This window comes from Peromyscus maniculatus, chromosome 8, assembly GCF_049852395.1.
Source record: "Peromyscus maniculatus bairdii isolate BWxNUB_F1_BW_parent chromosome 8, HU_Pman_BW_mat_3.1, whole genome shotgun sequence".
In the NCBI taxonomy this organism is placed as follows: Eukaryota; Metazoa; Chordata; class Mammalia; order Rodentia; family Cricetidae; genus Peromyscus; species Peromyscus maniculatus.
In genome coordinates this window covers 81,857,839-81,870,505 of record NC_134859.1, presented here as the reverse complement: position 1 = coordinate 81,870,505, position 12,667 = coordinate 81,857,839, and the positions used below count along the sequence as shown (strand labels likewise).

General features: G+C 47.6%; 1 long non-coding RNA gene across 3 annotated transcripts; it reads left to right on the top strand.

Moving 5' to 3' along the window:
• The first annotated feature begins 629 nt into the window (after positions 1-629).
• LOC143266995 (uncharacterized) lies at positions 630-12,520 on the top strand. Of its 3 annotated transcripts, XR_013041865.1 has the most exons (5): positions 630-2,693; positions 3,403-3,526; positions 5,791-5,848; positions 7,210-7,332; positions 7,823-10,637. It is a non-coding gene; the product is annotated as an uncharacterized LOC143266995 (long non-coding RNA). The 3 variants fall into 3 exon arrangements; XR_013041864.1 differs by lacking the exons at positions 7,210-7,332; positions 7,823-10,637 and adding an exon at positions 12,338-12,520; XR_013041863.1 differs by lacking the exon at positions 7,210-7,332.
• The last annotated feature ends 147 nt before the right edge of the window (positions 12,521-12,667 follow it).

Below are 12,667 nucleotides of genomic sequence, written 5' to 3'. Positions count from 1 at the left end.
AGTTCTAGCTAGGGTCTCCGATTTAAAGGATATTCTGGTCACTGTGTGCAAGTGTGTGTGTGTGTGTGTGTGTGTGTGTGTGTGTGTGTGTGTGTGTGAGAGAGAGAGAGAGAGAGAGAGAGAGAGAGAGAGAGAGAGAGAGAGAGAGAGAGAGAGAGAGAGACCACAGGAGCCAGGCAGTGGTGGTGCATTAATCCCAGCAATCAGTAGGCAAAGGCAGGCGCATCTCTGTGAGTTCGAGGCCAGTCTGGTCTACAGAGCGAGATCCAGGACAGCCAGAGCTGTAACACAGAGAAACCCTGTCTCGAAACAACTACAAAACAATCAAAAAAGAGAGTGTGTGTGTGTGTGTGTGTGTGTGCCCGTGTGTGTCCTACAACTCCCTTCTTGAGAACTCAGCTTCTTTAGAGTGCCTTCATTCCTCACACACACAGCAAGGGGCCTGGTGTTGCCCTTTATCCCTCCTCAGTTGCCTGGAAGCTGGCAGTGAGGATCCATCCAACAGTCAGGTCTAATTGTGTTGATCCAGTCTGTAGATCCCAGGAAGGGATGAACAGAGTGGACACTAGGACCCAGAGAACAACTCAGGCACAAAGCCTCCCCCCCCCCCCCAGCTGCTTCCTGCATCTCAGGCCTTCCTGCGGCCTCGGCCTCCTCCCCCGCCCTCTTCCCCTCCATCCTCTTCCTCCTCTTCCCGTTCTCCCACTCTCTCCGGTTGGCCTGGCCGAGCTGGTGGAGGGAGACCTCCTACCCTTCCATTCTCGGTGTGTGGGTTTTGTGGGACACTAACCCATAGCACGTGCAAAAGAGCTCGGTGCGTGGGGGATGGGACGTGGGGAAACCGCCTGGGAACCCTGAAGATTGGGGTGGGGAGGAGCCAAGAAGCACTGGGCTGGCTCCCTCCAGTAGTGTGCCAGGAGAGGGAAGATTTTGGCTCTTATCTGGAGCCGGACCTCAGGCTTTCAGATGTCCCCTTCATTTTTGCACAGCAGGCAGGAGACTTACCCCTCCCCAGTTCTGCACTTGGGGGATCTGTGCAGGGTAAAGAAGCCATCCAGGTGCCTCCTCACCTTCTGACCCTTCTTAGAAACCCTCTTTCCTGAACAAGCTTTAGGACTTGTACCCAAGTTTAAGTCTGGGATTTGAACCTCTCTCCCACCCTCCCCCGACTATGGCAGTTAGGTGGCGTTTTTTGTTTTTTTGTTTTTGAGAAAGAATCTGGAGTATCCCATGCTGGATTTGAACTAGCCATTGTTGCAAAGGATGACCTTGAACTTCCGATCCCAACCGCCTCCACCTCCTGAGTGCTGGAGTTACAGACTTGAGTGATTGCTTTCCTGAGGCTCTAACCCAGGCTCTCCTGCATGCTAGGCAAGCATCTAGCAACAGAGCCACATCTCCAGCTCCCACTGTGATAGTTGGGCGATGCCCTGCTGCTCACCCCTTTGCTAGCTGGGAATTTGAGCAGAGTGTCCTTACAGCTCCTGTGTGGATTGGGGGAGGGTGCAGGCCCCTGGGTGTTCTGCCCAGAATCTCCCACACCCTTAGTGGTGAGTCATTTTATCTGGTCCCAGCCCAAGGGGTCTGTGCCCACACTCGGGGCCAGGTGGGAGGAGGGGTTGAGAACCAGCTGTTGGTCCCTTCCCCCAACATCCTTGGCAGAAAACTAAGATGAACTGGACTTAATAGGCACCCTCAGGTCTCCCTTGTCCCGTGGTTTCTCAGAGTGAGACCCCTTCAAGGGCTTTGGGATGTGAGGAAGTAAAGTGAGCAAGTAGAGATTATTATTTCCTGGGTTCCTATATGGCAGAGCAACAACACCCAAGCTGGAATTTCGGAAGGAGTTTTAAGGGAGTGAGTGAGAATTACGTTACCATCACTCTTTCCTTGGAGTCCAAACAATCTGCCTATGAGATGGGTGGGGCACGAGGTGTCACCTCCTCCATCCTGTCGTCCCCCACCCCCCAGTCTGAGCTAAACTTTCAGCCCTCAGGCCACGATGGTCATCCCAGGATAATCTAAAACTTCGGCTCTCCCCAGGGCCCATGTGGAGGAAACTTGTGATGTCATGGCCACTGTACCTGGTGGTCTTGGGATGGACGGTCCTTCCATTCCTTTCCCTGTCTGGGGGTGGGGATGGAGTGGTTCCCAAAGGTGAACTGGGATTCAGGTCTTGGCTGTACCGCTTACTGTCTGTGCGCCTTTGCAGAAGTCACGTGTCTCTTTTGTGCTCTGAGGGGAGCAACAGGCCTGGGAGAGTTGCCGGATGCTTATGACAGGGAGATGCCTTCCCAGCCATGGCTAAAGGATGGGTGGGAGCTGCAGAAGGCAGCGATAATCCTCCCTCTCTCCTAGCCAAGCCCTTCCTTGTGTTCTCAGGTCCCATCTGATGAGGGCCCTCTGGGAAGGTGCTCGTGGATGATCATGCCTGGAGGCTTTGCTGGCTTTAAATGCCAGGTGTAACAGCAAGGATGGTGATGACGGGTGGGGAGAACCCGATGTAGGATGAGTTCCCAGCCTTCAGCACCCTGGGCTCAGGCGTGGGCTGGGTGCCAAGGCTGGCTGCTCTTCCCAGCCCTGGGCCTTTGAGACAACTTCTGAAAGTAGGTCCGTCGTCCCCCCCCCCCTCCCGTCCCCCCCCCCCCTCCGGCCACTGTCATCAGAAAAGAAGCTGCTCTTTTGCCTGGTCTATGGTAAGTCCATCACACTTACCCCAGTTCCTCTGTGTGGTTGGCCAGGGCTTTGAGCTAGTTGTGGAAGCCAAGGAGGCTTGTCTTCCCGCACTTCCAAATAGGAGAGCTCAACTCTAGCATGGGGTGCCTGAGAGGGTTAGAGACCTTTGGATAACCTAGTCACCCGGGTCCGGAGGAGTGAGCAGTGGTTCACAGTTTTAGAGACCCAACTAGGGTTCTGCAGGTAGGTCTCAGTTGAGTCCTGCCTCCTCCCATCTGCTAGATGGCCTTGGGCTAGTCATCTTGGATTCCATAGTTGCTAACATGCTCAACTTGAATGTCTGAAATCTTCTGACCGGGGATGACCCTGGGTGTCTCCTCCTTTCTAAGTAGCACAGAATAAAACAGGGCTTTGAAGTTGGGGCCACTTTGTTAGGACTCCCAAGCTGCCACTTCCAAGCTCAAGGACTTTGCCAGATTTCCTCATCTGTAAGCCGGGGACAATATACCCACCTCCAGGAGTTGCCGAGGGCGCTGAATAGATCCTGACTGTGGAAAGCACAGAGGCACCCCGAGTGTGGGCTGTCCCCAATGGCACGTGTATTGGAGCATGCGTGGGGGCAGTGCATGCAAGAGTGTGGGCAGGTGTGTGACTGAGAATGAGCACCCACCCGCGGCTGCAGCTCGAGTCTGTTTCCATGAGACATTGGGCCTCTGCTTTCTTTTCAAGGTCCATTAGGTGAAATTCTGGTATGGTGGTCTGTAAGCATTTCTGCCCATGGCTCCTCCAAATCTTTCTGAATCATTTCTTTTTGCTGTGGTAGAGAGTGAACCCAGGACCCCAAGCATGCCAGGTAAGTGTTCTATCGATTAGCTACATCCCCTGCCCGAGAACGTTTTTTTTTTTTTTTTTTTTTTGAAGATGACCTCCCTTCTAAACTTCTCAAGGGGTCTTTTATTCCTGCCTCTTGGTGCGCCTCAAGTCTCTCAGTCTCTCATGGCCCCTGTAGGGAGAGGAACTGAGGGGTCCTTCTTCCCACAGCTGGGAGATTGCTGCTGCTTGGTCTTTTTTTTTTTTTGGCTGCTGGCTTTCTTCCCATCAGTCTCACACTGTACTCTGGCACCCCTTGGAAAGTTCACATGCTTCTTGGAGGCATCGGGGTGTGTGTATGTGTGTGTGTGTGTGTGTGTGTGTGTTGGGGGGTGGGGGAAGGGGTGGGACACAGCAGAGATTTCTCCCAATCCTCAGTTGCTTTAAAGGAAAGCCTATATTTAGCTAGGCTTAGAGGAGCCTGTAAATATGTATTTTGCAACGTAGTTGTAGCCATGGAGCTCTAGAGACATGCAGAGAGGTCAAGGGGGAAAAATAAGAAGCAACAAGAAAGATTAGGCAATATATTTTGTCATCAGCGAATCCAAGGGCTTTCTATTGCTTCAGCTGCTAAGAACTCACTCACATTTCTGTGTTTTGATGGCTACTATTTTTCGTCTGCTTTCTGGATCATGTGCAAGGAAGAGACAACTTTCAGAATCACCTTCTCCCATAGGCCTTTGCTCCCCCCACCCCACCCCCCCGTCCCCCGCCTGACTGGCTCCACCAGGCTCTGCTGGGCTCCCATGGGACCTGGCACAGGTTCAGTCTCCAGAACGCCACCTTTTGCCCCTCCACCTTAGCCCCTGCTCTTCAAGTAGCCTGGGGAGGATGGGGTGGAGAGTGGAAACATAAAAACAATCTTGTTACTTTGGGATAATTCTCCTTCACCAAACTCTATTTTCTAATCAAGTTTCTTCTTCTTCTTCTTCTTCTTCTTCTTCTTCTTCTTCTTCTTCTTCTTCTTCTTCTTCTTCTTCTTCTTCTTCTTCTTCTTTTTAGTTGAACATTGTCTTAGAAAACAAAGAAAGTTCAGAAATCAACATCACAGCAGAATTTACAAATGCTCATATTGGGTCACGTTTGCTTCGGGTTTGTCCCTGTAAATGATATTAATTTGGGAGGCTGGGGAGTTGACTCGTCAGTAAAGGACTTGTGTAAGCATGAAGTCTATCCCCAGAACCCAAGTGAAGCCACACCAGGTGTGGTGGCCCCTGCTTGTCATCCTAGAACTGGGGAAGCAAAGAGGGAAGAACCCTCAGGGTTTAGAAGCCAGCTGGCCTGGTTGGGCGCAGGTGGTGCATGCCTTTATTCCCAGCACTCAGGAGGCAGAGGCAGGCGGATCTCTGTGAGTTCGAGGCCAGCCTGGCTACAGAGCCAGTTCCAGGACAGGCTACACAGTGAAACCTTGTCTAAAATAAATAAATAAATAAATAAACCAAAAAATAAAAATTAAAAAAAAAATAGAAGAAGCCAGCTAGCCTAGCCTACTGGGGGCTAGTGAGAGATCCTGTTAAGAAAAAGAAAAAGAAAAAAAGAAAGAAAGAAAGAAAGGAAGGAAGAAAAAGAAAGAAAAAAAAAGAGAACAAAACCCAAAGCAAACTGCAAAGGTGTTTCCATCTTCTCCGATGGAAACTCTGTCTCCAAGCACAGTGACTCCCTCCCCCTGCTGTCCCTGGCAACCACTTGTATCTGTGTGAACTTGACTCCTCTAGGTACGTTATGTAAGCATCATAGAGAATCTGTCCTTTTGTGCCTGGCTTATTTTGCCTGGTTTACATACATTGTAGCAAGTGCCAGTCCATAATCTCCCCTCTTTCCCATGCATTTCCATATTCATGGGACAGTAGTGCTTTCTGAGTCTTTACATCCTGTGTAATAACAGCAAACCCTGTATTTGTACCTTTGCCCCCCCCCACCCCCGAGATTTTTGACAGTAGGCCCCTATGTGTGCTTATGCCTGTGGTGTGTACATTTTAATTTCTGTGTGTCATTTTATCGTGTGACTAAGTCTCATTGTAGATCTTGCCAGTTCACCTACCGACGGTGTTTGGGTGGCATCTGTTTTTTGCTGATCTAAGCAGGGCCGCAATGACACATCCTGGGATTTTATCTGAACCCATTCGGGATGGTACCTAGAGACAGAAAGTCAGGTCTTTTGCTAGGGTGGTTGAACTTTGAACTTGGCCATCACTGTCCAGATGTTCTCTATAGCTGATGAATCTCCGTTCTTCCTCCCACCACCAGCAACTGTACAAGACCACATCTTGCCGACATTTGCTGCCCCACTCCCACCTTTTTTGAGGTAAGGTCTTACTATGTAGCCCTGATTCACCATCTATACTACGTAGGCCAAAAACTCAAAAGTGCTCTGCCTAAACTTGCCTCCGAGGCTGGGATTAAAGGGGTGTGTTACTATGCCCAGCTTCTACACATTTTTTTTTTTTGTTTTGTTTTTTGTTTTTTGAGACAGGGTTTCTCTGTATAGCTTTGGAGCCTGTCCTGGAACTCACTCTGTAGCTCAGACTGGCCTTGAGCTTACAGAGATCTGCCTGCCTCTGCCTCCCAAGTGCTGAGATTAAAGGTGTGCACCACCACTACCCAGCTTACACTTTCTTTTATTTGTGTGTTTGTGGCTTATATGATGGATATGTGTACTTATATGGTGTCATCCCCACCAAGGCTATCTACTTCTTTTGAGGTAGGGTCTTTGATTGGCCTGTAGCTCATCGGTTAGGCTAACTGGTCGGTGAACCCCAGGATCCTCCTGTCTCCACCTCCCCAGTTTGGATTACTAGCATGTGCCACCATGCCCCTCCCCCACTTTTTGAAAAATGTAAGTTCTGGGGATTGAACTCAGGTCCTCATGATTGCAAGGGAAGCACTTTATTGGCTGAGCCAGCCTCTCTTGTTGGGCTTTTTACCTGTTTTTTTAAATTAATTAATTAGTTAATTAATTAATTTTTCTATTATCAGCTTGATACAGTATAAATTCTTATCTTAATAGTGAAATGTTTCATTGAGGCTTGCTCAGTAATTGAGTAAAACCAAAACTTATTATAAGCCACAGTTGTCCTAGGGTCCCCCATGCTATATATGTATCCTCCATGGTTCTGTGGGTTGCAGTCTGATTGTTCTTTTTTTTTTTTTTCCTCTCATTTTGTTTTTGTTTTTTGGGTTTTTTTGGTTTTTTTTTTTCTAGGGTTTTTTGTTTTTTTTTTCCAGTGTAGGGCATGAAAACAAGGGTCTTACACATGCTGGGTAGGTGCTTTACCAGAGGGCTACATTCGCACCTGGGACTTCTTATTTTTGCTAGTCTGCTGGATGGGACATAGTTCACCTTAATGTGCGTGACCTGACTGAGGTAAAGCACGTTTCCTGAGCTCATTGTCCATCTGGGTTTCCTCTGGATAAATCACTTCAGTCTGTAACCTTAGCTGTCTTGTAGTTGCTTTTGATGGACGCTATAAAGAGCCTCATGGAGGGGCACCCTTGTCAAAAGCTGGAGTGGCGGCACACACTTTTAACCCTACTGCTGCAGAGGTGGAGACAGGCAGACCCCAGTGGCTCATCAGCTAGCCAGGTGCCAGTGAGAGAGACTCTGTCCCAAAAAATGACAGGAATGATGGCTGGAGAGGTGGTTAACAGCACTTCTTTCTCTTCCAGAGGACACGGGTTCAATTCCCAGCACCCACATAGTGGCTCACAACCGTCTGTAACTCCAGTTTCAAAAACTTCTCTTCTGAACTCTGTGGGCACAAGGCACACATGTGGTTCACAGACATACATGTGAGCAAAACACTTATCCATGTGAAAAAAAGTAAATAAATCTGAGAGAGAGAGGTGGGGGCGGGGGGCGGGGTGGCCGAGAGGAATGACTCCTGAGGAAGAAAACCCAAGATCAACCTCTAGTCTACACACATACAGACCCATAGATGTGCAGAGAGAGAGAGAGAGAAAAAGAGAGAGAGAATTGAGCAAAAGTGATTATCTTCCATATCAAGAAATCCTAGAGTTGAAGCCAAGAGTGGCGGAGCAAGCATTTAATCACTTGGGAGGCAGACGCAGGTGGATCTCTGAATTCAAGGCCAGCATGGTCTATAGAGTGAGTTCCAGAACAGCTAGAGCTACATAGTGAGACCCTGCCTCAAAAAAAAAAAAATAAAAATAAAAATAAAGGAAAAGGAAGGAAAGAAATCCTAGAGTTTGTTAGTGCAGAGACTCAACTGAGACATCAGGATGCAGATTCTTCCATCTTTCTTTTCCATGTTCCTTTCAGGAGGGTAAACCGCCGCCATCCCTGAGTGGTACCAAGATGGCTGCCTCAACTCCAGGTATCTGACACAAGCAACAGTGTGGAGATACCCAGAGGCAGAAGACAGTAGTAGATGCTTTTCATCTTAGAGTCTCTCCCAGAGCCACTCCCATTAAATAATCTTCGTTTCGTGCTTGGTGACCAGAAGTCTACACATGTCCATACTCAAACCAATCATGGGCCAGAGGAACAAAATCGTTGCTATATTTTGACCAATCGTAGTTCATGGATGGGACTAGGGAGGGGCCATCCATCCCCAAAGCCTGACAGCCTGACTCAGTTCAGTGTTCTGTGATGGAAAAGATAAATGATGCCATTTAGAATGCACTCAAGATACGTCTTTTTTTTTTTTTTTTCTTTTTCTTTACGTAAAGACAGGATCTTGCTGTCTATGTATCTCTGGCTGGCCTCAAACTCACTATGTAGACTAGGCTGGCCTCAAACTCAAGGGATCAGCTATCTCTGCCTCCAGAGCACTGAGACTAAAGGTGTATACCACCATGCCTAGCCCTGGTCTGTTTTTTTAAAAAATATTTTTAAGCTGGGTGGTGATGGTAGTGGTTGTTGTTGGTGCACCCCTTTAATTCCAGCACTTGGGAGGCAGAGCCAGGTGGATCTCTGTGAGTTCAAGGCCAGCCCAGGCTATAGAGTGAGTTCCAGGACAGCCAAGACTACACAGAGAAACCTTGTCTTGAAGCAAAAAAGAAAAAAATAATAATTTTAGTGCTGGGGATTGGCTTGGCATAGGCTAGGCAAGCATTCTACCACTGAGCTACATCCCTAACCCCTGTGTTTTGAGAGCGGGCATCACTGTGTAGCCAAGGCTGGCTTAGAATTCCAGACTCTTCTGCTTTGGTATCGAGAAGGCTGACTTCTGGGAAGTCTTTCTATAATCTGAATACTAACCCTTTATCTGTTTTATGTGTCCCCAACATTGCCACCCAGGCTGTTCCTTGTCTTTCTACTTTGTTCATAATGACAATTTTATAATAGAGGTTTGGGGGGGCAGTAATATAATAAAAATCAATCTTTTCTGAATTGTGTCTCTTATGTAAGAACTATTTTCCTACTCTCAGATTGCCTACATTTCCTAATTATTTTAAAGTTCTGTTTTTCACTTTGAGATCTTTAATCCATCTGGAATTAATATTTATGGATGGTGTAAAGAGGTTTCGTATGAAAAGCCAATTGTCCCAACACTTTTTATTGAATAGACTGCTCTCTCTCTCTCTCCCCGAGTTGCTGTGCCTCCCCCATCATAAATCAAATCCCCACATACACTTGGCTCCATTTCTGGGCACTTTGTTCTATTGATCCCTTTGTCCAGCTCGGCACCAATACCACATTGTTTTAATTACTATCACTTTCAAAGAAAGTCTCGGCGTCTCTTTGGGCCAGGCTCGCTTTCTTCTTCTGAATAGTCCACTACTTTCTTCTTCTGAATGGTCCACCACTTTCTTCTTCCGAATGGTCCACCACTTTCTTCTTCTGAATGGTCCACCACTTTCTTGGCCCTTTGCAGTGTGTATGATGTTTAGAGTCAGTTAGAAGCTTCTTTTGAGATCTTTGTTGGGCATGCATGGAATCAACTGATGAATGTCTTTGAGCATGACCGTGAGAATTCTCAAGCTTAAAACGATCCCTTCTACATCTCTCCATTTCTTTCTTTGAGACTAAAGTATAGTGCTTCATTCATAAATATCAGCTGGGTGTAGTGGCCCACACCTTTAGTCCCAGCATTCAGGAGGTAGAGGTAGGTGGACTTCTGTAAGTTTGAGGGCAGCCTGGTCTATGTAGTGAGTTCCAGAACAGCCAGGGCTACACAGAGAAACCCTGTCTAAGAACAACAACAAAAATCTTGTAACATTTACATATTTTTTATCTTGTTTTTTGTTTGTTTGGTTAGGTTTTGTTTGTTTGTTTTTTTGAGACAGGGTTTCCCTGTGTAGCCTTGCCTGTCCTGGAATTAGCTCTGTAGAACAGGTTGGCCTCAAACTTGCAGAGATCTGCCTGTCTCTGTCTCCTGAGTGCTAGGATTAAAGTCATGTGTTACCACTACCTGGCTAAAAGCTTAAAATTTCTAATGAGTGATTGTTAATGTGTAGAAACACTGAATTTTTCTATTTCATTTGTATTTGGATGCTGATCTTTGTCCAGCAACCTAGTCAAGGCCCCTTATAATAATTCCAATAATATGGAGGCTGGAAAGATGGCTCAGTGGGTAAAGGACTTGCAAGCAAGAGGTCTTGTCTGAGACTGGATCCCCAGTGCTCATGTGCAAGCCAGCTGTGGTGGCATGCTCGGCAGAGACAGGCAGATGCCGGGGAGGGGGGGGGGCCTTGCTGGCTGGTCATCTAATCATAACAGCAAGCCTTATGTTTAATGAGTGATCATGTCTCAAAATATAAAGTGGTGATAGATAGTAGAAGTTACCTGAAATACACCTGGCCTCCACAGGAGCAAGCAGAGGCGCACACACACACACACACACACACCTGCCTGAAGAATCTAGGATCTTTTATATTTTCTCAGTAAATAATTCACTAATAAAGATGTCAGCAATTTTGTCTCTTATCTTCCTTATCCTTTTAAAACTATTTTATTTGTTAAAATTATGTGCATACAGCCAGGTGGTGGTGGCGCTTGCCTTTTATCCCAGCACTCAGGAGGCAGAGGCAGGTGGATCTCTGAGTTTGAGGCCAGCCTGGTCTATAGAGCGAGTTCCAGGACAGCCAGGGCTACATAGAGAAACCCTGTCTTAAAATTCGCACACCCACCCCCCAAAAAAAGCCAAATAATTAAATAGATAAAGCTGACTGCTTCCAGTTCTCAAACCCAGCTGATGGGCTGCTCTGGCCAGCTGTTGCTGTGCACACTATCCGTTATAAAAAGTAAACGACCCCATACTCTTTACAGGGCTTTACAGTTTGCAAAGCACTGTGCCCTCTATTTTCTTTTTTACCTCCACTTTAGAGGAAGCATCTCAGTGGCAATGGCCGAGGCACCCCAAACAGTCCCCCCCCCCCACTTCTCGTAATAGAAGAAATTTGTCCAAGAACAGCCTGGCACTCCAGTTTCAATGCTCTTGGATGGTCATTCCTTGGGGACCTTTAGTCCACTTACGGAAAGGGGATTCAACTCAGCTGGTAGAGTGCTTGCCTAGCTTGCACAAAGCCCTGAGCACTCAGCAGCACCACCACAGAGGGGAGGATCAGGAATTCAAGGTCATCCTTAGCTGCACAGCCAGCCTGGGCTTCTCTGAAACCCCTTTTCAAGAGTAAGACAGAACAAAAATTAAACAAGAGGGTCAGGAAGATGTACTAGGTCTTCAGACTGGTGTCCCCAAAATGTCTGTGAGGTTGGTGGGGGAATAGAAAATGCCCTTGGAAATGAGAGCATGGTGGGTGAAGGAGGGTGGGGAGGTGAGCATTATTTCCAACCAGCTACCCCTCCATGAGTCCTTCTCCCTGTAAGAAAGTACGTTTTCTGGGCAGGGAAATGGATGACACACGCGATAGGCTCGTGGTCTTGGGTCACTAGGCTAACAGCCGGGTCCAGCACGCATGCCCCTTGGTGGTACTGGAAGTGGGCGATGCGCAGGCCTCGCTCCTCCCAGCTCTCCACTCATGGATCAGTCCTTACGTTGCGCAAGCGCAGGGAAGTGCTGAAGCCTGTGAACGCGCCCTCTCGTGGTGGACTGACCCAGTTGCATTCTTTGTTGTTGCTCTGGGGGCGGGGAAGAGGAGGGAGAAAGATGTGGGTGGAGTCTGGGAGGCAGAAGCGAGAATAAGATCACAATGATGAGGAAGCTTTTCCTTTGTCCCTCACAAAGACATATAATATGCGTTTCGGATGCAGATAAAGAAATATGCTCCTTTGAGATCAAAGGGGAGACAAGAATAGAATGAGACTGTTGGGGAGATGATGCTTCCATTCATGCATGCATTCATTCGTTCATTCATTCATTCATTCATTGCCCAAACATTCTCTGGGTTGGACAGATGGCATAGGAAGCTAGGGAAATGGTCGCTGATGTGGGGGTGGGGGTGAGGAAAGAGACCCTGCTAGCAAAGAGCAGGACTCGGTGGCGGGGGGGAGGGGAGCAGGGGGAAGCTCCTACTGAGCTTACAGGGATAAAGCTGAGAGAGGCTGAGACCTGACCCATCCTGTACCGCATGCTCTCTCTGATGAGGATTAAATAAATAAATTAAAGATGGAACACCCTGAGCACCAGGAGGGATGCTGTTTGTGATGGATTAAAGTAATCAAATATGTTTAAACCGTAAAGTAATGCTTATACTGCTAGCGAAAACCAAGATGCTAATTGGCCACAGTTTGGAGGATGCTGGGGAACCAACCCATTATTTTGAAACCAGTAAATTTAGATACGGAAAGAATCGAGCATTTACACCCTTTCCTGTTACGAACTGTACCACCTGGAAAGCAAATCGTGAGGGCAATTTCTCTATCTTGCTATAGTCCAACCGATGGCGGAATTTGAGTATCACCAATTTGCAAGACAGAGCATCAAAAGCGGTAATGCTGAGGGCACATGCTAAGCCTCCAAATGAAGAGCCTGCGCATCCATGGAGTGGGTTCATCTACAGAAAGAACCTCAATGTGACCCACTCTCTAGATCCAACTAAACTCTACAGAAGATAACAGTGTCCAGAGAATTCCTTCTATGGATGATACAGAGGTGGGAGGGACGTGGTAGATCCCCAGGGAGATGCTATCAGCAAATCCAGAGTGTGAGCAATTGCAGAACTGACCTGGCTTCTTCCTAGGAGAGAGGGAAGAAGGGAGGAG